The 23,453-nt window shown below is 52.1% G+C and overlaps 1 long non-coding RNA gene and 1 pseudogene across 1 annotated transcript; both read left to right on the top strand.

Annotated features, from left to right (window-relative positions):
• The first annotated feature begins 510 nt into the window (after positions 1 to 510).
• LOC117842802 (uncharacterized) lies at positions 511 to 1,773 on the top strand. The gene is made up of 2 exons (XR_004637567.2): positions 511 to 1,133; positions 1,204 to 1,773. It is a non-coding gene; the product is annotated as an uncharacterized lncRNA (long non-coding RNA).
• A 1,807-nt stretch (positions 1,774 to 3,580) lies between these two features.
• On the top strand, positions 3,581 to 4,537 carry LOC117841940 (uncharacterized; annotated as a pseudogene).
• Positions 4,538 to 23,453: the final 18,916 nt, after the last annotated feature.

The following is a 23,453-nucleotide window of genomic DNA, read 5'->3' as shown; positions in this document are numbered from 1 at the left end:
GGTCCGTCCCATGCAACCCCATGTTTGAGGCTTTCAGCGCCTCGCCCGAAGGCCGAAGCAGCATTGAACGAGAAGCTAACGAGACGCCCCGCCCTTTTCTGACTGACTCGCGGTGATCCGCGGAAACGTGACCAGGCACCTTAATTTGGTATGAACGTGCCCCCTCCACCTACCACGCTATGATCGTGTGCCACACGCACGCGTGTCCCTGCTGCAAGCAGCTTTGCCTTGCGTTGTCGTCAGAGCTCATCAGTTTTTGTTGCTCCTGTACGTCGTTGGAGAGAAACCGTCACGAGGAAACTAACCAAGTGCAGGTGCAGGTGCAGGTGCATCTTTTCTGCGATCGTTGGAGAAGGAACGTCCCAATCGGGAATGCGACATGTAGGTGCGCAGTTGCAGCATCTTGACGCAAGTTTCGATCGATCGCCATTCCAGCTCAAATCGGCCTCAGACTCAAGACAGATATGTTCAGTTGCATTCTAGCGTGAAGGTTAATTTAGACGATGACAACAAATTGGTTTCTCTCATCGTTTCGAGAAAAAAAATGGTTTCTCTCACTTTCTCTGGTTTGGGCTTATATAAATTGGGCTACTACTTCCTACTCCCAGTGCTGGGCTAGATAGAAAATTTGACGCCAGCTCTATTTGGTGATGCCGTCGTCATCTCGCTCAAGTTCCTGAATGCTGACCGCCAAAAAACTTCTCCGCTTAGAGTCGATGGGATCAGGGCACTCTAGCTAAAGCCTGAAGGTGTGACCATGGTGAAGCTCCACAGGGAGGTTGCAGTCGATCGGTTCACTGTAGAATTTGCTAGAGGTGTTCGATCATAAACAAGAGTGCGTAATCTGGAACTTACGCATCGAGGAAACGGGGGAAAATATGCTGGAAGTGTTCTTCAGGCTTCATGGTGTGTGAACTTTCTCGGTCCTCTCACACTGTCGTTGCGTTCCTCTCCGATGTTAGTTTCCATACGATGCATCACTTCAACAAACTGAGGGAGTGGTCATTTTGCTCATTCGGTTGGGAACGGGTCTTTGGATGAAGCTAGCGCGGAGAAAATCTGGTTTTCGAGTTTCTCAACATGGTCTACGACGAATGGGCCCCAACCAATGTGGCAAATTCATCGGATCCTCGGTCTATTTTCTCATCACGTCTAAGATCTTATCTGTATCCACTTAGATAGTAAAATGATGGCTTCATGCAGGCGCTGCCGTGACAGGACGCCGGGAACACGCCGACGGGGTGCAGATCCGGCGGCTCCCCACAGGAATCTGGTGAACCCCCGCACGGATCTGGATGCTCATCACGCGGAACTGGCCGCCAAGCACGAAGTTCGCCGGAGCAAGCAAAACGACGGGGAAGGGAGGGGAGATTTGGGGAGGAAGAAAGGAGGGGGAAGCGAGAGTTGGCCCCGCCGCCACCCTCCTCGTCGCTCGCCGGGCTTTCGGGGGTGCAGCTCTGGTGGCGGCGGAGGCAGGGAGCAGCGGTGATAGGCTTGCGGCGGGGAGGTGGGGGGGCCGCCCATGTCGCCCGCTCGGATGACCAGACCGATGAATTGTTGGTATCACATTAGAACTAAGCCTATAGGAATTTTAATCTACAATGACAGAATCCAAATATCGGTCAAGTACTATTTATCACGGCAATATCTGATTGGTTTTTTTTTAACTATCTTCAGTGTGTTTCTGAGCTTGAAGGAAGATTATGCTTCTTTGTGGGCTATTTCAAGGAACAATTATGCAAGATATATTAACAGATGATTATTCCTACATAAGGCATGGATAGTTTCTTCTGCAGACACATTGTTCTTCTCCAGCTTGGGTATCTTCCTGTGTACTGCTCACTAGCCATGAGACCAAGCATGCCACGCTCTATGCCCTCAGGACTTTGATACACAGCTTGCCGTTGAGATTCCTATGGGCGGATCCCACCGGATTCTAAGAATCTAGCTTCCAGAAGCTGGGTGGGATCCAAACACACCAGATTTTATCTCAGATTCTGAAACTTGAATTCTAGAATCTACTCCAAACAGCCACATCAAATTCTACCCAAAATCTAGCTTTTGTAAACAAATCCAAAATCTACCTTTTGAGAATCTAGAATCTAATCCAAACGGGCTCATATCAGTTAAGCACATATGCACTGGGACAGCTATCGGGGATGGAAGGATGGGAAATTGGGTAATTACCTTGAAAGTTGATGCGTAAATGGTAAGTTGGCGCGCAGAAGGTGTCGGAATCAACCCTTGAGCAGCTTCTGGGATTCACAAAATTTGGAAATTTAGCATCTAAAATCTGGGCCAGAATCCGACCGTTTGGAGGCACTCCAGATTCCAACTTCTGGATTCTAAAAATCTGCCCTGATGGCCTGATCCAAAATAGGCCCTTAGCTGCACTCTGGAAGGGGAAGGAGAGAGAGACATCGCTCGCGTCTCGCTCTGCGCTTGCTCCTCTCCCAAAGAGGCAATGCCGACACCACCACTCCCTCCTGATGTCGCGCCGAGTCCGACGAGATCTAGGTGCGGCTCCTCCAGCTCCCCTCCCCCGTATCCTGCTCTACCTCATCCCCTTCTCTTCATCGCTATTTTTCTTGCTAGGTTCCAATCCGACTGATTGCTTTGAAATTCTAAATGCATAAAACTTTATCTTCAGGGAGCAGTTATAGCCTATAAATTTTGACAGTTTTCGTAGATGCATCACACAGATCTATAAAAATGCCTAAAAGATGCTTATATTCAAACTACTGGCTTTAAAATAGAGATGCTTTAGAAATAGATATGTTTATTTCTTTTGCTTTAGAATTTTTTTTTCTGCTTTAGAAATAGTGGTGTGGGAGTATAAATCACCTGTTTGAGCCTATGGCCTCGTTTGGAACTGCTTATTGAGCAGCTTCCCATCACAAATAAGATGAACCCCCGCCAAACGGAAAACTTCTGGGCGACTTATTCACCAAGCGCTTCTCACGAATGAACTGCACGAGCACGATTGCGAAAAGCCAGGCACGCACAGCTTCTCCAAGCTTATGCAGGCAAGAGAAATGAGAGGGCCCCTTAAACATGGAGTTATTTACCTGTTTTTGCCTTCGCATATATACCTCGCGCATCCCCTTCCATCCCCTCGGCCCCCTCGTTCGCTTCTCCCCCGACGCCGCAGCCGCACGGATGGTAACTGGGGCGAGCTAGGGTTCGCAGCCGGGCACCTCCGCCTGACCTCCTTGGTGCAAAAATCGCTCCACGACAGCCTCTCCCTGTTCCCCAGCTGTCTCTCCCGCCTCTTCGGCCGCCTCTCTGACCCTCCCCACCTCCTGCCGCTTATCAGGCAGTCGCTGGTGGAGGGAGCGCGAGCAGGCGAGGACGAGGGAGCACGAGCACGACGACACCGAGCAGCCAGTGACTATCCTTCTACAGCCACAACGCTGAGCTCGCCCCCAAGCATAGCACCTACCCAAGGTAAAATTTCTTCCCTCAGATCCGAATGATCCAAAATTGAAATCCAAACTATGCCAGCATATGGATGAGTCCTCAAGTTGTTACTGTGAATAGAAATCTAAGATTTGAACTATTGTTATTGTCCTAGCATATGGATGAAAGGATTTGGGTTGACGGGGAGTTATGTGTGTATACTGGCATAAGATTTTATTTACATCATGATGTGTTTGTCTAAAATTAGTAGATGAATCAAGGGAAGAATAAAAAGAAAGTGACAGCAAGATGGGATGCCATTGCGCATCGGGCATGGATTGAAATAATCTTGGAAGAAATTGCTACCCATAACCGACCACAAGGGGTGTTGAATAGCATAGGATATGCTAACCTTGTGGCCAATTTTAAAGAACGAACTGGCAAGAGTTATGACCAGAAATAAATGAAAAACAGATGGGATGCACTCAAAGGTAAATATACAACCTAGAAGACTTTAAAACTCAATGCCTCTGGATTAGGAAGAGATTCTAAAACTGGGACTATTGCTGCTAGTGAGGAATGGTGGAATGAAAAAAATTGAGGTATATATGAACATCTATTTTTCTTTTCTACTCAGTTTAGAATGCATTAACTGCTTCAAGGGCTGACATTTTTTTAACCATGTGTAGGCCATGCCAGGTTGTAAGAAGTTTATGCTTGGACCTATAGAACATGAAGATGAGTTGGACATTATTTTTGAAATGTCCACATGTACCAATGAATCAGCACGAGTGGTAGGTGTGGATGATCGGAATCAGTCTGGTAGTTTTGAGGACAAGTCTGGTGACATGACCGGTGGAGACAAGGGGGCAAAGAAACAAGTTGTTGAAGCATCTCCAAAGAAACATGTCAAGAATTTTAGAGACAAACAATGCAAGCGGTTTGTTGACTCCTTTGTGGAAAGAGCAAGTTCAAGCAAGTGTTCTACAACCTCAAGTGCTAATGATGTAGTTAGGCAAGAGAGCTGAAATGTTAGATTCAGTTATTGAAGTGGGGGCAGAGGAAGGGAGTGATGAGCATTTCTATGCAACACAACTACTCATCAAGAAGGAGTATTGTGATGTGTTTGCCACTCTAAAGAAGCTAGAGGTGAAGCTTGCATGGTTGAAAAGGACCTGGGAGGAAAGGAAGCAACGTTAGACAACATTAGTTTCATTAATAAGTATCCTTTTTATTCATGTGTCTTGCCTCTGTTGAACTTTTTTCTTTCAAGTGTGATGGACTGTGTGTTGAACACTCATTTTATTCATGTATCTTGTATTGTCTGTGGAGCATAACCCTTTTTATTCATTTGTCTTGTACTATTTGTGGAACATATCCCTTTTTATTCATTTGTCTTATTCTGTCTGTTGAACATATTTGTGTGTCCTCTCTTGTGTGTTGAGTGCAGATGTTCTTCGGTTCAAGTGAATCAAGTGTGAATGATGAGGAACAAAAAGATGATGAGTGGTTATTTGAGGCTGCTGGTATTGTAGCTTATGCAATGCTAAATGATGGTTCAACATCTAAGAAGCCAAGGAAAGTGCCCGTGGAGACCGGAATTCAATGGGTCGAGAGAAAACTAAATGGTTTAGAAGATTGCTACAACATGTTTAGAATGAGGAGGTCAGTATTCCTTAACTTGCATGAGGTAATGGTCACAAATTATGGTTTGAGTTCATCTAAAGAGATGTGTTCCAAAGAATCATTAGGCATGTGTTTGTGGGTCTGTGGTGCGCCCCAGTCAAATAGGCAAGCTAAGGACAAGTTTACCCATTCTCGAGAAACTATCAGTAGGAGGTTTACTAAAGTTCTGGAGTCTGTGTATCGATCGGCTGCTGACATTATCAAACCTAGAGACCCTTCCTTTAGCACTGTGCATAGTAAACTTCGCGAGCCAAGATTTTGGCCTCATTTCAAAAATTGCCTTGGTGCTATCGATGGAACCCACGTCCCTGTGATCGTGCCAACATCAAAACAAGCGGTGCATATTGGGAGGCATGGATATCCTAGTCAAAATGTCATGGCAATATGCAATTTTGACATGAGATTTACATTTGTCGTGGCTGGGTGGCCTGGATCAGCTCATGATACTCGCATTTTTTTGGATTCTTTGATCAAGTACAAGGATCATTTCCCGCATCCTCCTGAAGGTACCTGACTTTATTATTCTATCAGTTAGTAGCCTTTCTCCAACATATAAGTGCATTGTCTCAATAATTTTTTATCCTGTAGGTAAATACTATCTTGTTGACTCGAGGTATCCAAATAGAAAGGGTTATCTAGCACCATACAAGGGTCAAAGGTACAACATATCACAATTTCAAAATAGTGACCGGCCAATTGGATTGAAGGAGGTGTTTAATCATGCTCATTCTTCCCTTCGAAATGTAATCGAATGCTCATTTGGTGTTCTTAAGATGAAATGGCGCATTCTTCTAAATTTGTCGAGCTATCCAATGGAGAAGCAAAAGAAAATCATAATTGCTTGCATGGCGCTGCACAATTTCATTAGAGACAGTCAAATGTGTGATGTCCATTTTGATGAGCTTGAGTCAGACAAGACATATGTTGATGGGAATTTGGAAAATCATGTTACTGAAGGAGATGTCGTGGACTTGGTGGACATGGGAGAGCTGCGAGATGCTATTGCAGCTGGTTTGGTGGGATAGGCATGATAGTGACCACTAACCAAGATCTTTTGTTATGTTATTTTATCCGTAAGAATGTCATGTAATGGAAGCCAATGTATTAATAAATGTATTTTAATATATAAATACTTCATGATGTGTTTTCATCACTTGGAAACGTACAAAAGTCAATTACGTTACTCAAGATAGCTTCCACAACACTCAGGGGTATTACAGACATTTCATAATTTACAACAGGACTCAGCATCTCACCAGCCATCAAAAAGCCAAGTTGCCAAACACTCAGCTTATTCAAGCAGCAGCTTTTTCAGACAGTAACTTTTCAGGGCAGCCAGCCATAAGCCAACTTTTTTCAGCTGTTCCAAACGGGCCTATGTAGGTGATGTCATCCACTCCAGAAGTTGCCAATGAGAGGGACGGGGTTGATTGGAAAAGTATGATCTCAGCTGCAAGGCATTGCAAGAATTGCAGAGCACATTCACTTGCCTCTCTAAGAGATTCCTATCCATATCAGCACACCTGCAGCTCGTGGTCTGCACTTCAGTAAGAATCAGCCCTGCAATTTCGAGTCCGTCAGCACCCTAATTTTCCTCTGCCCCCTTATGATTATCTGCTCTGATTCCGCCTAGGGTTAGGTTTAGGAATTTGGTGGTTGCAGTGAGAATTTTGCTGCCGCTTAGTTCGGCGCCTGCGCATACCGTAGAATGTGTGAACTTATGGACAATGCTCTTGCAATCAATGCAGAAGCATAAACAACATAGTGTGTGTGTACTGCGTCGTCCGCCTGATTTCATTTTATTTTCTATCTCATAGAAAACATCTATGACAAGAGCTTCATCAGAGATGAACCTTACCCAAGCTCACATTACTCCTTTGGTATGATTGGACTTTATATTGTTTGTCATTAGAAATAAGATTAATATCCAGTTTGTGAATATATACTCCCTCCGTTCCTAAGTTTCCGTTGCCTGAGCGTTTTTTGTTTTTCTACTAGTCTCCGTCGTATTAGCTTATTTCCCGGTTTTCTCGGTAGCGTAGGCTTCTTTCCCAATCTTCGTCGCCTCGTTTCATCTGCGCAGTCTTTACTACACTGCCCGCTCCATTAGCTTTTATATGTATTTGACGTTTCCTCTGTTTGCCCATGTACTGCCTCTTTCGTGACCGCGACACCGCGCCATCGAGTGCCCAAGACATCGTCGAGCCTCAACGCCATTGTGGCCTCTTGAACCATGGATGGCCTGTTCGGCACCGTCGACGAGAAGCTTGTTCATGTTATGAACTAGGCGCTGGATCCATGCGACGAAGAAGAAGAGGATCAATAGGAATCGCCCGTGCCAAAGAAGCTTGTTCGTGGTGTGAACTGGGCGCCGGATTCATGCGTCGAAGAAGAAGAGGATTAGTAGGAGATTGCCCCTACCGAAGAAGATGATGCTGACGTCGTTCATGCTCTAATGCAACTTGCATCAACTAAGGTAACCGAGTTTCAATCTGACAAGGAAAGAGAAGATTGCACTAGCTTGTTGCTCCCTGTCTACCTTCCTCTTTTGTATGGACAACATGAACAGCATGTACACGATGCCTCTGTTACTTTGTTTTGGATTGGATGTGGCCTTGTTCACGGGTATGCTTTGGTTTAGTTTTATTGATGATTTTTTGTTTTGATGTTGGATGTCATCTAGACAGTGTAAACAAGTGTATCATGAGTTGTGGATGAAATCTGGAATTTTTAATTTTGCTTGCATTTTGAATTCAGGCTAATAGATCATTGGAACTCCTTACTAAACCTGATCTGACAAACAAACACTTCTAAGTACCGATGCATGCTAATTGTATCTAGACTAAAACAATTCTAAGTACTGACAAATTGCATGGCTTGATTATGAAGCTGCAAAGGGCACTTCAGCGTAATGGGAAGACGTTCTTGCAGCTCCAGGGTCTTCTTCTTCATGTGAGGGATGTTGTAGTGCTACCCGCCATTATGCTTCATGATCTCCATCATGCAACCCTGCTGGGTTAGGAAAGTTCGGTTCGATTTATCCACCGGATAATTCTGATATGCCTCATCAACCTTCTTGACAATACCGTTAATGTTGTTTGGTGTACCTTTCTCAAACAAAACTTGGATTGTTGCAAAAAATCCAAGATCCAAGACACTCAAATTAGGTGAGTTAGGAGGTTGGCATGTTAGCCTAATGTCCCAACCATCAACTTGGGTGGCCTGCACAAACGCTGGATCATCTACGGCAATGTGAGTCCTCGCATTGTCTTGTTGTATGAAGATTGGCATCCCTCTTTTTTCGGCTGGCCACTTTGCCTTCAATGCTAGTAGAACTTTGTTCACCATAAAGTCTCGGCTCACATCCTTTGTTACCGACGTCATGGGCTTTGTTACAGGGTCACCTGCAAATGCAAAGAAACTTATGTTAGGCACCAAGACAAAGTTATGTAAAGCATACGAAAAATTGAAGAATGTCTTACCTCTCTCCCTATTTGGACTCTTTCTTTTTGCTGGTTCTACCTTGACAAAAGCGAAAATTCCTATGTTACCATCAAATGTGTAATTTCCATTTGCATCATATCTAGGCCTTGTAATCACAGCTAGAAACATTACCTTTTCTATGAAATTCTTACTCATCAAATGTGCAATTTTCATTTGCATCATATCTAGGCCTTGTAACCACAGCTAGAAACATTACCTTTTCTATGAAATTCTTACTTTTAACAGAACATTGTGGTCTTTCCTCATCATTGGCCAGATAATATTTTTGTTTCTTACATGTCCTATACAACCATTTTTCATCAATGTACACAACATTGTACAATGGTTTGAAAGATAAACCATTCATCATGGACAAACAATATTTTACCCGAGCTTTTTTGTTTCTCATCAGTCAAACTAAACTTAAGGTCATTAGTGTGCCGACGAAAGTAGCCTTCTTTGAAACGCTTATAAAGAGTGCATTTCTTCACTCCTAAAGCATTAGCGAGGTCTTGAAAGGTAGAGTGTTGTTTTAGAGGAATGTTTTTTATGGCCTCCAAATTAATTTCTACTCGTTTCCTACCGCGGTTCTTGGAATACTTGTTCACAATTCCTTGTATTCCACCATCTTGACCATTTTTCCAAATGGACTGTACAACTCTTAAAGGGACATCAAATTTTTCAGAAACTGATTTCAAAACTCCACGGCAAAGAATAGGTAGATCAGTTTTTGACAACAAGTCAAGGTAAATGGTGGTCTTTAGATCATCATGATAGAACTTCCTTTTCTTGTCGTTAGAACCTGCAAACATAATGCTTAAAAAATTGAATCACAAATAACTGAAACCTGAAGCTAACCGGGTTACATTGAATCACAGATAACTAAAAATGGTTTGTACACTATAGTTGTCCAAAAACACACTAACCTACATTTGTTGATGCACCTTGCAGACCATCGGTATCCTACATTTGTTGATGCACCTTGCAGACCATCGATATTCCCTCCATTTGTTGATGCACCTGCAGTTCACTGAAACCCTACTGAACTGAACCAAAAAGTCATCTAAATGATCTCTGAACTTATACTGAAAATAGACCCAAACACAATTAACTATGGCATGAAACAAAAAAAAAGGAAGAATGAAACATAACCTGAAGGAGGACATGGTAAAATAGAAAAATGAGTGAAGGAGCACCTTTTATTCCATCGTCCCACACCATGTCATAATCGAGTTCATGAGCAGGGCCATCAAACTCTGCAACATCATCCCAATCTATGGGATAGATTTGGCCTGATTCGGGTGGATGTAGGTTCAAATCAATCCCTAATCCAGGCATTGCTTTGGTATTGCAGCATGAATGAGGCAGAGAAACAGAGAAGTGAGGGGGAGAGCTTGCTAGAATTACCTAGGCATAGCGATCCTCCATGGTGATTTATATAGGCCATAGCAAAATTGAACTAGAGGAGTGGCGGGCAATGAAAATTTGATGCTTTGGCGGCTAAATTTTGTTCTAATGGAAGATCAAACGAAAAAGCACGGCCATGCAGGGGTATATACTTGAGTGCATGAAATTACGTGAGCGCGGCCGCGTGGGGTTACGTACATGAGCGCGCAGAGCACGTGAGCGGATTAATGGCATTTTCAGCGGCATCAGCACACGATTAATCGAGCAAACGAATGGACACCGGGGCATTAAGAAGATTGCGGCGATTAAAAGCACATCGGCGCTTCTTTGCTGCTACTTAGTCACTGTGCTGACGGCTAATACGCTGGAGACTTAGGAACGGAGGGAGCATTGTTTTTCTTCCTGCAGGAACAAAAGTTTATCCAGAAGGAGCTAGAGTGGTCTGCAGAAGTACTTAAGCTGAAAAAAGAACAGGTAATTATAATAAAGCACTAAAATTTCTGTATCAACTCGAAAATGGAGCCCTATCATCTTATTATTGATTAAAGTTTGTAATTGGTCATAGGGACAAGAAACTTGTTGGGTGGTTCATAAAGGTTCTTCTCTTATAATCAGTAATTGGGATTTTTTTTTCCTACGATTAACATGGAGGCTTCTCTTTTTTCTGATGATTTACTGAATTAATAAATTGATGTTGACATGATAACTAAAAGACGATATTTAACAATTTTATTTTTGTTGAGCAGAGTGTGGTGTCTTCTGAAAATGCGAGGCTCAAAGTTCAGCTCAAGTATTTTGAGGTACAATTATCTTGCTCTCGTCTCTAATCATCGTGTAGTAACTATCTTATGTTTATGTTGATTTGATCGAATCTGAAGGATCTGCGTGCAAAGATTTGTACTCCGAGGAGATTTTCTTCCACCACCACCAGCAGCAGCGGTGCTAGACGTAGCAGATCGTCTGATTCATCGAATTCATCTCTGGTATCTATGCATTTCCACATCTTCTAAGCTCGAAATCACTCTGGATTGAACTTCCTTGAAAATCTCAAATTTGACATGAGCTCATGAAATATATCGCAATTGCGTATTAATTTTTTTTATTTTCAATTTACATCTACGGAGCATGGATTATTTAGGGCTTCTGGAATATAATATGAACTCGTTAATGCCAATTGAACAGGACAAGATCACAGAAGAGATCATGACACTCAGACTGGTATTTGAACTACTTATTTGTGAAATTCAATTAATGTTTTCGTCACATAACAGTTCAGTATATTTCGTTGCAGCAAGAAGCATTTGAATCAATGATGATTGATGCTAGCAGTGAGGATCAGGCTAATATCATTGGCGCCAATGTGATCAAGGTCACAGCAACATGCCCGTGGATTGGGTATTTAAATTGGTAAATGGTCATTTATTGAATTAATAGATGGATGTTGACATGATAGACAATTATATTAATTTTGTTATTTGTTGAGATAGAGTGCCCTTGTTGAAATTTCTTTAGCATAGTATTTTTGCTTCCTCATGACCTTATTTAATGAATGAAAAAACTTCATATATGACCTTAATTTTGCTAAATAAGAATGTACCACACTAAAGTTCATATGACATTCTTTGCAATTTATCCTCAAATTCCCACGGAACCACACAGGAATTCATTGAGTATTTTGTTTTTTTATGTTGGCATACATATTTATTTCTATGTTCATAGGTAAATATATGAATGTTTTTTTGCTAAGGGCCTCAATTACGATGCAAGCCTCGCAATTGGGTTAAGTAAATTATTTCATCTCAATTAAAGATTGTGTGTGTATTTATAGGGGTGAGTGTGCTTGCGTGTATGTGAACATCTACATCTATACCGTGTTTTCTTAATTTAAAAGAGTTGCATGGGAGAGGAATGTCTAAGATTAATAATGAATGTCTAGATTTGCAATATTTACATTTTACAATCCATTTTTTTAAAAAAAAGAAAAGGTTTTTGTGTAGTGCTGTCGTTGTCAGGATTTGTGGATCGAGACTTGGACTAGTAAATTTCTTTTATGCGCGTAAGGCTTCGGATGGTGGCGTGGGAGACACGGGGTTAGACTGGTTCGGGCAAAGGAGGCCCTACGTCCAGTATCGAGGCTGCTCGTGTTACCCGCGCGGGGTTCTGTAGTAGGGGTTACAGAGGGACGAGAGAGGGAACTGATCCCAGGTCTCTTGGGGGTGCTTGTGCTCTAAGGGAGTGTGAGAGTATGCTGCTGGCTTGAGGAAAAAAGTCTCCGTCCCCGTCTCGTGACCCCCGGTCCTCCTTTTATAGCGCAAGAAGGAGCCCGGGGTTACAGCTGAGACGGGCCTTAGGAGAGGAAGTAGAAAGGATAAGCCAAAAAGAAAAATAATACAAGGGAGAGCCCCGAGGCCGCCGCTCCCGCTCCGGCCCCCGGTCTCTGTCAGCGCGCCCGACGAGGAAGGGCGATTCCCTCCTGATCTTGTCGATGATCTCCCTGGTCGCCGTCGCCGTCGAGAGTGATGATGAGCCTCAGCCTCGGCATCCGTGCCCGCCGGGGAGGAGGCCCGATTCTGTTGCCCCGCCGATTACCGTAAGACTCGGACGTCGCGTCCCTGACGCTGCCGTTAGGAGCACGGGGCGCGAGAACAAGCGATGCGTCCTCCTGTGTCGTTCGGCGCGGCTCATGAGTACCCTGTGGCGAATCAGAAGGAGCCACGGCCATTGCAGCCCACGCCGCACGGCCGTGCTCCGGTATTCATGACCAGTTACGTTGGGGACGCCGCTCCCTTGTGGCTTGACAGGGCCACGGCGCATTTATGACGAGGTCGATAGGGGGACCCACGCGATCGTTATCCTTATCCTCCGGTCCGCGCCCGAGGGGAATATCCGTCTCGTGGACCCGAGTGAGTCCGACCCCCGCGTCCAGGGTCGAGCGAGGCGGAGTTTCTGTGGTGAGGGTCGGGCGCTCCCGACCCCGGTTCCCTGGGTCGGACGAGGCGGAGCCTTGCGGCAAGGGGTCGGGCGCTCCCGACCCTGGGACCGCGGTCGGACGAGGCGGAGCCTTGCGGTGAGGGGTCGGGCGAGGCGGAGTCCCTCCATGAGGGGTCGGGATTGTCCGACCCCGGGGCCCTAGGTCGGGTGAGACGAAGTGGGATGTTCTCTGCCTTCACTGGGCCGGATGTGATCATAATTATCGCAGGTGGGCCTGGGCCTTCATGACTGTCGCTTTAAGCGGTTTTGGGAGGTCGTTAATATTTCCCCCCAACAGTAGCCCCCGAGCTTGTGGTGGAGCAAAGGTGCTCCCCCAGAGGCTTTTCTCGTTGCTCGTCGGGGATCTCTGCTCGCCCTGCAAGCTGCGGTCGATCAGGGGTAGGGAGCGTTGTTGGTCCGGCTTGGCCAGGGAGTTCGATTAGGAGAGGCGTCCTGTGGATGACTTGTTGCGGGAGGACTCCTCATTACTCCGTAGGGCGCTCCCACCTCGAGTCCTCAAATCGCGACCACACGCGTGGTCACTGGTTGCGATGCTAGCCCCCGAGCCCCCGCGCGTTGCAGGAGACCGTTCGGGAGGCTAGATCGGCTTTTGATCGTTACCCCTCAAGCGGTCGTTCGCTGGGATGGAGGGGATGAGCCGTGCCACACTATCCTCGATGGACGAACCGTGGTGCTCGTTGAGCTGCGAACGGGTCGGTTCGAGTGGAGTCTCGGTCCCCGTTCGGGGGGGGGGGTCCGGCTCGGGCCAAGCTGGTGGCGTACTCCAGGCTCTAGCCGGCCAGTTCATATAGTTCCCGAGTCTGTTCGGTTAGATCCGGGGGCTCGTTGCCTTTCCTCGTGGAAAAACCATGAACTTTGATGCCGGTCTGGACTCGAACGTGAGGTCGGGACGCCCTTGGCTTTCGCTCGCCTAGGTGTTGGCCCCTAGCGGACCCGTCCCTTCTCACCCCTCGCTCGGGGGTATCCTGAGGCGGCTATCGAACCTGTAGCGGGCCAGCCTTCGAACCTCTGGACCGTAATGGGCCGTAGGGGCGTTTTCAGCCCCGTATCCCTTATTACCTTTCAGTGGGCCTTGGGCCGAATCGGGACGGATGCTGCATCTTGGGCCGAACGTGGGGGACGTTGTGTGCGCGTCCTCCGGGAGGTGGAGTTATGTAAGGCGCCGACCCGCGAATCGAGGAGGAAAGGATGTCTCTGCGGCCGATCTTGCGCGCGGTTTCCAAAAAGAAAGTGGGCCTTGATAGGGGCGTACCTGGCGCCGCATTTATGGCGACAGGGGCGTCGGTTCCGCTCCCTTCGCGCCTTCCCTATAAAGACGAAGGCTCCGCCTTGCTGGTTCCGCCCGGCTTCTGCTTTCAAGTCTTTTCTCCCTCCAGACTCGTCCTCAGCTCATCCGCGCCCGCTTCGTCTTCCTCCGCTCAGAGCTATGCCATTTCTTTCTGTCCCCGTCAAGTTCCTTCCTCCTCCGGCGATGGGATCCTGGGGGATTTCTCACTTCAACTCCTCGCACGCCGAAGGCTTGGTGAGGAAAGGCCTCCTCTGCGAGAGGACGGAGGTGGGCGAGTGGAAGCTGCCGAGGTTGGAGCAGGTGCCGACGCCTCCCGCCGGCTACGTCGTCTCCTTCGCTCACTTCCACGAGCGGGGGTTCGCGACTCCGCCGAGCCGTTTCTTTCGGGGGCTCCTCCACTACTACGGGCTCGAGCTTCAGCACCTCAACCCCAATGGGATCTAGCACATTATGGCGTTCGTCGCACTATGCGAGGGGTTCCTGGGCATCGAGCCCAACTTCTCGCTGTGGAAGTACTTCTTCATGGTGAGCCTGTACCAGAAGACGGAGAGGAGGGGGAACCAGCAGCGGTTGCCCCCGGTGCCGATTGCGTGCGCTGGGATCCACCTCCGCCATACTCGCTCCAAGGAGTACATGGCGATGAAGACCTCGGCATCCCACAAGGGGTGGCACAACCAGTGGTTCTACGTGAAGAACTATTCGAACTCCCCCTTGCCAGAATTTACCGGCCGCACCATCGACGCGGCGCCGGAGGTGTGGTCGTACGGACCGGTTGAGAAGGAGAAGAAGCAGATCCTCGACCTGCTGCAGGCTATTGAGCAGCTGAAGAGGAGAGGGCTTACCACCGCCGGGGTCATTGGGGTGTACCATGCCCGGCGGGTGGCGCCTCTGATGCTCCGGGTTCGTTCGCTCACCGCCATGACTCCGAGCGTACCGACCGAGGGCACCGCCCTTGTGGCGGGCGCGCTCGCCGCCTCCGAGATCCGACAGCGGATTCGAGAGGCGTTGGAGGACAAGGATGCTGACTACCCGGTGCCCGGGCACCCGCCGATGCGCCCGGACGAGGGCTTCGTCGACCTGGTAAGGGATTGGGGCGCCGACCTTCTCTTCTCGTGTCTCATGGTCGTCGCTCTGACGCGGGGCCATTTTTGTGTTGGCAGGGCATGCTGACCCGGGTCGTGGACTCGCATCCGCCGGTGCCGGAGGACACCGATCGGCGGACGCAAAACCGTCTCCTTACCGAAGAGCAGAAGCGCCGTAAGGACAGGGAGACGGCGAAAAAGAGGAAGAAGGCCGCCAAGGAGTTCCAACGGCGGCGGAAAGGGCAGGTCGTGTCGGACGACGATGACGACGACGATGATGATGACGAGGAGGAAGACGAGGAGGATGATGAGGAGGAGGAAGAGCTGGTCTTGTCCCCTCGGTAGGGTGCGCACGTAATCCGGGAGGCGCGCCCGCAAACGGCCGTGAGAGATGAGGCGGAAGGATCGTCTGCCCGGGGCTCGGTTCCGCAAGGCTCCAGGGCCATGCCTCAGGGGTCGGCGCGGGGCGCCCCTCAGGAGTCGGCGCGGGGCGCTCTCCGAAGATCTTCGGAGCCCGCCCACGCCGTCGCCCAGGGGCCGGCGCGGGGCGCCCCTAGGAAGCAGCGCGGAGCGCTCCCTGGAGTCCACGGAGCCTTCCCCCGCCGTCGCGCCTGAGACTCAAGAGCAGCGGAGTGGCGACAAGTGGCCGTTGCCGGATGCCCCGGGGTCGGCGTCCGGCTCCGAGGCAAAGCGCGCGCGCCGTCCTTGCTCCGGAGGAACGTAATTTGGATTTCCTCGTGAACCTCGCTCCTTTCCCCACCTTGCGTTTGTTTCTGCTAACATTTGTTTGTTGTTTCGCAGCGCCACCCCCCGTGGTCTCGTCCTGCAGCTGGCGCCTAAGAAGGTGCTGCGGGTGTCGTCCGCCTCTGTGGGGCGGACCGCGGTCCCGCCTACGGCGAGCGGCGGGGTCCCCGGTGAGGTCGCAGGTCCCACCGCGGAAGCGGCCCCCGTGACGGTGACCGGTGGAGTGGCGGCGCCATCGGGCGTGGGAGAGGGCGTGGACCCCGCTCCGCCTTCCGCTTCCCTGGTCAACCCCTCGGTGCAGAGCGTCGCTCCCCAGGGCCCTCAGGCCGGGGAAGTGATTGACCTCGACGCCGACGAGGCGGAGGGGACGGCGGCGACGGGAACAGGGACTGATGTTCCTGCAGCCACGACGGGGACGGCGGCAGCGACGGAGGAGGGAGTGTCTGCCTCCGCGGCTGCGCCGAAGGGGGCAGCGGTGACGGAGGCGGGGACCTCTGCCCCGGAGGTCCCGGCGGAGGTGGCACCGGCGGCGGGGGCGGAGGTGTCCGCTCGAGGGGCTCCGGCAGGGGCGGAGGAGCCCGCTTCGGCGGTCCCGTCAGTGATAGGGGCGCAGGCGCTGGGACCGTCGGCGAACCCGGAGGCTTCCGGGTCGACTCCCGCTTCGGCTTTGGCCACTTCCGTCCCCAGGGCGTGGAGGGGGTCTGTCCTGCGTTGGACGTCCCGTGAGGACCCGCCGAGGCACCTCTTCACCCTGGATGACGCCGCGGAGTGGCGCAAGTGGCAGGCGGTGCAGGGCAGCCTTGCAAGCACCCGCGCGGCTCTGTCCTCGGTGTTGGGGGAGTTGGACAACGTCGTCCTCCCTGGTAGCCAGGTACGTCACCCCTCCTGTCGGTGATTGTCCCTTTCCCGTTGCCTTGCCCCTGATGGTGTATTGCTTTGTAGGCTCTCCAAGAATGCAGTCGGGGGAAATCTGATTTCCTCCGGCTGGAGCAGGGGCTCTGGGAGCGCTTCAACTTGGAGAGAGAACGAACCAGGGAGCTATCCATGCAGGTTGCTGCCACCCAGGGGGTCATCAACGACCTGCAAAGGCGCGAGCAAGCGGCGCATGAGGAGGTGCGACGGTTGGAAGCCAAATTCCAAGCCGTCGTCGATAAGGCCCGCCTCGACCGCGAGGAGTTCCAGGCCGCTGCCGAAAAGGCCCGCCACGACGCCGAGGAACTCACACGGCTGAAGGGGGAGCATGAAGCCCTTCAAAAGACCGTCGAGCGCATCCGGCGTGAGCGGCAAAAGGCTTGGCAGGATCGGGATGCCGAGAAGGTCCAGAAGGAGGAGGTCGAGAAGGCGGCGGCCGACCTTGGGGCGGAGGTCGGTCAGCTTCAAGCGTAAGCGCGGGAGCTTCAGGCCTCCGTGGCCCAGGAGCGCCAGCTGAAGGCCCAGTCCGAGGGTAAGACTCTGTTCATTTCTTTGTCTTTGCAATGTTGCAGTGATTTTTGATTTAGCGAGTTCTTCTGGGTGATCCTTGCAGGCGAGATCACCCGGCTGAGGGAGGCGCTCGACACGGAATGCGCTGAGCACGGCAACCTGCGGGATGCGGTCCGCGTCGTCTGTGACGGCCTCAGCGTGGTCCAGGAGGAGGGGACGAGCTCGCTTGCGACTCGTGTCCTCGGGACCTACCGCCGAGCCCGCGAGATCGCCCTGGAGGCGCTCCACACCGGCGTGACGCGAGCCTTCGAGGTCTTCGGCTCCCACTACTCCGGCATCAACTTCGCCGGGATGAGCGGAGGATACGCCGCCGGTTACTCCGAGGCCGAACTGGATGAGATCGACGCATCGGTGTTCAACCCGGCGGAGGCCCTGGCGAAGCTCTTGGAGGATGAGGCCGTCCCTCCCGAAGATCCCCCGGCGAATTAACTGTATCGGGCTGGCGCCCCAGATGTAAATACATTAGTTTCAGACTTGTTCCGTGATGGCCATAGAGGCCTTTCCTATAACTTGTTGTGCAAAAGTTTCCGATCCCCTTTCTTGTTTTTTGGACTTGGAAAGTTTAGAGTGCATTGTCGGGCATGTCAGTAAGCTTTGATGAGCGAAGGTACCATAGCCGCTGGGGCGTAGGTTTTTTCGCAGTCCGATCAATCTTGCCCTAACACCGTTCGCGCACCTTCTTCTTTTTATGCCCAGAAAGTTCAGAAAGGGGGACTTGGTTCGGAAGGAAAAACGTTTTTTGATGGTGCCAAGTGGCTTGAGCCGGAGCCCCTGATAGCCCCCGAGGGATATGCGACCCTGGAGCGAAGCCAGGGTCGGATATCCCTGAGCTCGACGGGAAAAGCCTAAACAGAATCGGCTTGAAATTTCTTTTTCCGCAAAAAAGAGAACTTCGGATTTACAGACAAGTCTATGTACAGAACTTGGGAATGAAAACTAGGGCTAAAAACACCTTAGCTGTTCTATGTACCAAGCATTGTCGTGATCTGCCCGTCGAGGGTCGCTAGCTTGTAGGTGCCTGGCTGTAGTACTTGCGCGACGATGAAGGGACCTTCCCACGGGGGAGTTAGCTTGTGCTGACCCCTGTTATCCTGGACGAGGCGGAGCACCAGGTCGCCAACGTTGAAGGCTCGGCCTTGCACCTTGCGGCTGTGGTAACGCCGTAGGGCCTGCTGGTACTTAGCCGAGTGCAGCAGGGCCACGTCGCGGGCCTCGTCGAGCTGATCTTGTGCGTCTTCGAGCGATGCCTGGTTCCCTTGTTCGTCGTACGCCTTGACCCTCGGCGATCCGTATTCCAGGTCGGTGGGCAGGATGGCCTCGGACCCGTAGACCATGAAGAACGGGGTGAAGCCAGTCGCTCGACTGGGGGTTGTCCTCAGGCTCCAAAGGACTGCTGGAAGCTCGGCGACCCACCGTCCGCCAAACTTTTTCAGGCGGTCGAAGATCCGTGGCTTGAGACCCTGAAGTATCATGCCGTTGGCTCGCTCGACCTGCCCGTTCGTGCGGGGGTGTGCCACGGCCGACCAGTCCACTCGGATGCGGTGGTCGTCGCAGAACTGGAGGAATTTCTTCCCGGTGAACTGCGTGCCGTTGTCGGTGATGATGGAGTTGGAGATTCCGAAGCGGTGCATGATGTCGGTGAAGAACTGTACCGCCTGCTCGGACTTGATTTGCGCCACCGGTCTTGCTTCGATCCACTTGGAGAACTTATCGACGGCGACAAGCAGGTGGGTCAAGCCCCCGGGCGCTTTCTTGAAGGGCCCGACAAGATCCAGCCCCCAGACCACGAACGGCCACGTGATGGGGATGGTCTGGAGCGCCTGCGCAGGTAGATGAGTTTGGCGTGCAAAGAACTGGCACCCTTCACAGGTGCGGACTACTTGGGTAGCGTCGGCGACCGCTGTCGGCCAGTAGAAGCCTTCCCGGAAGGCGTTGCCGACGAGGGTCCTTGGCGCAGCGTGGTGGCCGCAGGCTCCGGCGTGGATGTCCTGGATTAGTGCCTTTCCCTGTTCGATCGGGATGCAGCGCTGGAGGATGCCGGTGTGGCTTCTCTTGTAGAGCTCCTGATCGATAACGGCGAAGGATTTGGCGCGACGCGCGATCCTACGGGCTTCCGTTTTGTTCGCCGGGAGCGTGTCGTGGATGAGGTAGTTGAGGTACGGGGCTCTCCAGTCGGCTGGGGGGTCGGGCCCCGCCGCGGGGTCTGCCGCGATTTCCATGACCATGGGACCGGAGGGGTCGGCTTCCGGGGCCGAGTTGGGCGAAGCGGTGCCGACCCCGTCGGTGCTGGTGTCCGGGCCTGGGATGGGTGGCGCGCTGCCGACCTCCTCTAGGTCGGGGCCGGACCCCAGGGCCGGGGGCGCTTCACCGACCCTCGCCGGCTCTGGGTAACGGATTGAAGGCTTGAACGGGTCACTGACGAAGACGCCGTCGGGGACGGGCATTCGGCTGGATGTTGCCTTCGCCAGCTTGTTGGCAGCTTCGTTGAAGCGCCTTGCGACGTGGTTGAGTTCCAGCCCATCGAACTTGTCTTCAAGCTTGCGAACCTCGTTGCAGTAGGCTGCCATCTTAGGGTCGTGGCAGCTCCACTCCTTCATGACTTGTTCGACGACTAGCTGGGAGTCGCCCCGGATGTCTAGCTGACAGATGCCCAGTTCGATGGTGATGCGAAGCCTGTTGAGGAGGGCCTCGTACTCGACGACATTTTTGGATGTAGGAAAATGGAGGCGGATCATGTACCTGATGCGCACGCCTAGAGGAGAGACGAAGACGAGACCTGCTCCGGCACGGGCCCTCATTAGCGACCCATCGAAGTACATCGTCCAGTACTCCTGCTTCTCCGGCGCCGATGGCGTCTGAATCTCCGTCCACTCTGCCACGAAGTCAGCGAGTACCTGGGACTTGATGGCGGTACGGGGGGCGTAGGCGATGCCCTGGTCCATGAGCTCGAGCGCCCACTTCGCGATCCGTCCTGTGGCGTCCTGGTTCTGGATTACTTCGCCTAGTGGGAACGACGAAACGACCGTTACCGGGTGGGAGGTGAAGTAGTGGCACAGCTTCCTCTTTGTGATGAGGACGGCGTAGATGAGCTTCTGGATCTGCGGGTAGCGCGCCTTGGACTCGGACAAGACTTCGCTGACGAAATACATCGGGTGTTGCACCTTGAGAGCGTGTCTTCCTCTTCTCGTTCCACCACCAGGGCCGCGCCAACCACCTGGGTGGTCGCCGCGATGTAGAGCAGGAGGGGCTCACCGTCGGTCGGCGGGACCAGGACTGGGGCCTTCGTCAGGAGGTCCTTGAGCCGGTCATGTGCCTCCTAGGCCTCGCCGGTCCATTCGAAGCGGTCAGTCTTCTTCAGGAGTCGATAGAGAGGAAGCCCCCGCTCGCCAAGGCGCGAGATGAAGTGGCTCAGGGCCGCTAAGCATCCCGTGACGCGCTGGACTCCCTTTATGTTCCGGATTGGCCCCATGTCGCTAATGGCCGCTATCTTCTCCGGATTGGCTTCGATGCCGCGCACGGAGACGATGAAGCCTAACAGCATGCCCCTTGGAACTCTGAAAACACACTTTTCGGGATTGAGCTTAATGCGCTTATCCCTCAGCCTTTCGAAGGCTAGTTCGAGGTCGGGGACGAGCTGGTCGCCCCTCTTGGATTTGACTACGATATCATCAACGTAAGCCTCAACGGTCCGCCCGATGAGGTCCCCGAAGCACTTCAGCATGCATCGCTGGAATGTAGCACCCACGTTTTTGAGGCCGAACGGCATCTTAACGTAGCAGTAGGGGCCGAAGGGGGTGATGAAAGAGGTAGCGAGCTGGTCGGATTCTTTCATCACGATCTGGTGGTAGCCGGAATACGCGTCAAGGAAGCTAAGGGTTTCGCACCCGGCGGTCGAGTCGACTATCTGATCTATGCGTGGCAAAGGAAACGGATCCTTTGGACACGCTTTGTTGAGACCGGTATAATCAACACACATCCTCCATTTCCCATTCTTTTTTCGTACAAGAACAGGGTTAGCTAGCCAATCGGGGTGGTACACTTCCTTGATGAATCCGGCCGTCAAAAGCTTCTGGAGCTCCTCGCCGATGGCCTTGCGTCTCTCCTCGTCGAAGCGGCGCAGTCCTTGCTTCACTGGCTTGGAGCCGGCCTTGATGTTCAAGGAGTGCTCGGCGACTTCTCTCGAAATGCCGGGCATGTCCGAGGGCTTCCACGCGAAGACGTCGCTGTTCGCGCGGAGGAAGTCGACGAGCGCGCTTTCCTATTTGGGGGATAGGGTAGCGCCGATCCGCACGGTCCTGCCGTCGGAGCTGCTGGGGTTGAGGAGGACCTCCTTGATGCCTTCGGTGGCTTCAAAGGAGGTGGCCGACTGCTTGGAGTCGGGTTGGTCCTCGGCTCCCTCCACGAGCTGGGCAGCCAGATCGCCCGTGACGGTGATGGCCGCAGCGTACTCGCAGCATTCCACGTCGCACCCATACGCCTTCTGGAAAGATGTGCCGACGGTGATGACCCCTCTGGGCCCCTACAGCTTGAGTTTGAGGTAGGTGTAGTTGGGGATGGCCATGAACTTCGCGTAGCATGGCCGCCCCAAGATGGCGTGGTAGGTTCCGCGGAACCCCACCACCTTGAAGGTGAGGACCTCCTTCCTGTAGTTGGAGGGGGTTCCGAAAGTGACGGGCAAGTCGATTTGCCCGAGAGGCATCGCCTGTTTTCCCGGCACGACGCCGTGGAACGGCGCCTTGCTGGGACGGAGGCGGGAGCGGTCAATCCCCATAGCGTCGAGGGTCTCGGTGTAGAGGATGTTGAGGCCGCTGCCTCCATCCATGAGCACCTTGATGAGGCGCGTCGTGCCGACGATGGGGTCGACGACGAGGGGGTAGCGTCCTGGATGCCGGACGCGTCCCGGGTGGTCGGACCGATCGAAGGTGATGGTCGGTCCCGACCAGTCGAGGAAGGCCGACGTTGCCGGCTCAGCCGCGTAGACCTCTCGACGCTCCAGCTTCTGCTGGCGCTTGGAGTCGTACACCGCTGGGCCGCCGAAGATCGTGAAGCAGCCGTCCACCTTGGGGAAGCCATCTTCCTTCTCTTCGTCGCCCTTCTTCTCTTCATCGGGCTTCCGCTTCCGGTCGCCCTTCACTGGATTACCTACAAAGTACCTCTTCATGAGGTTGCAGTCTTTGTAGGCATGCTTCACGGGGAACTCGTGGTTCGGGCACGGTCCCTCAAGCAATTTGTCGAAGAAGCCAGGAGTGCCCTCCGGGGGCGGCTGTCCTCGCTTGCGCTCGACAGCAGCCACGAGGGGAGCCTCGCGCCGCTGTTTTCCCTTCTTCTTCTGCTGGCGGTTGGAGGTGCCTTCGTCAGCATCCTCCTCCCGCTTTGCCTTGCCTTTGGAGCGGTCGAAGATCGCTCCAACAGCCTCTTCGCCCGAGGTGTAGCTGGTGGCAATGTTGAGGAGCTCCTCCGTGGTCCGCGGGCCTCGGCGCCCTAGCTCGTGGACGAGGGGTCGGCAGGAGGTTCCCGCTAAGAAGGCCCCTATGACGTCGGCATCCGCGATGTTGGAGAGCTCAGTGCGCTTCCTGGAGAAGCGCCGGATGTAGTCCCGGAGGGACTTGTCTGCTCCCTGGCGACAGCTCCGGAGATCCCAGGAGTTGTCGGGGGGCGTGTACGTGCCCTGGAAGTTTCCTATAAATACCTCCTTCAGGTCGTTCTAGCAGCGGATACGTCCCGAAGGGATATGTTCTAGCCAGGCTCGTGTCGAGTCGGCCAGGAAGAGTGGTAGGTTGCGGATGATGAATAGATCATCGTCCGTCCCGCCGGCTTGACATGCGAGCCGGTAGTCGCTGAGCCAAACCCCAGCGTTCGTCTCCCCCGAGTATTTGGCTACGTTGGTCGGT

The sequence above is a fragment of the Setaria viridis genome, chromosome 2, assembly GCF_005286985.2.
Source record: "Setaria viridis chromosome 2, Setaria_viridis_v4.0, whole genome shotgun sequence".
Classification (NCBI taxonomy): domain Eukaryota; kingdom Viridiplantae; phylum Streptophyta; class Magnoliopsida; order Poales; family Poaceae; genus Setaria; species Setaria viridis.
The sequence above is the reverse complement of the archived record's forward strand: the minus strand, read 5'-3'. Positions and strand labels throughout refer to the sequence as shown.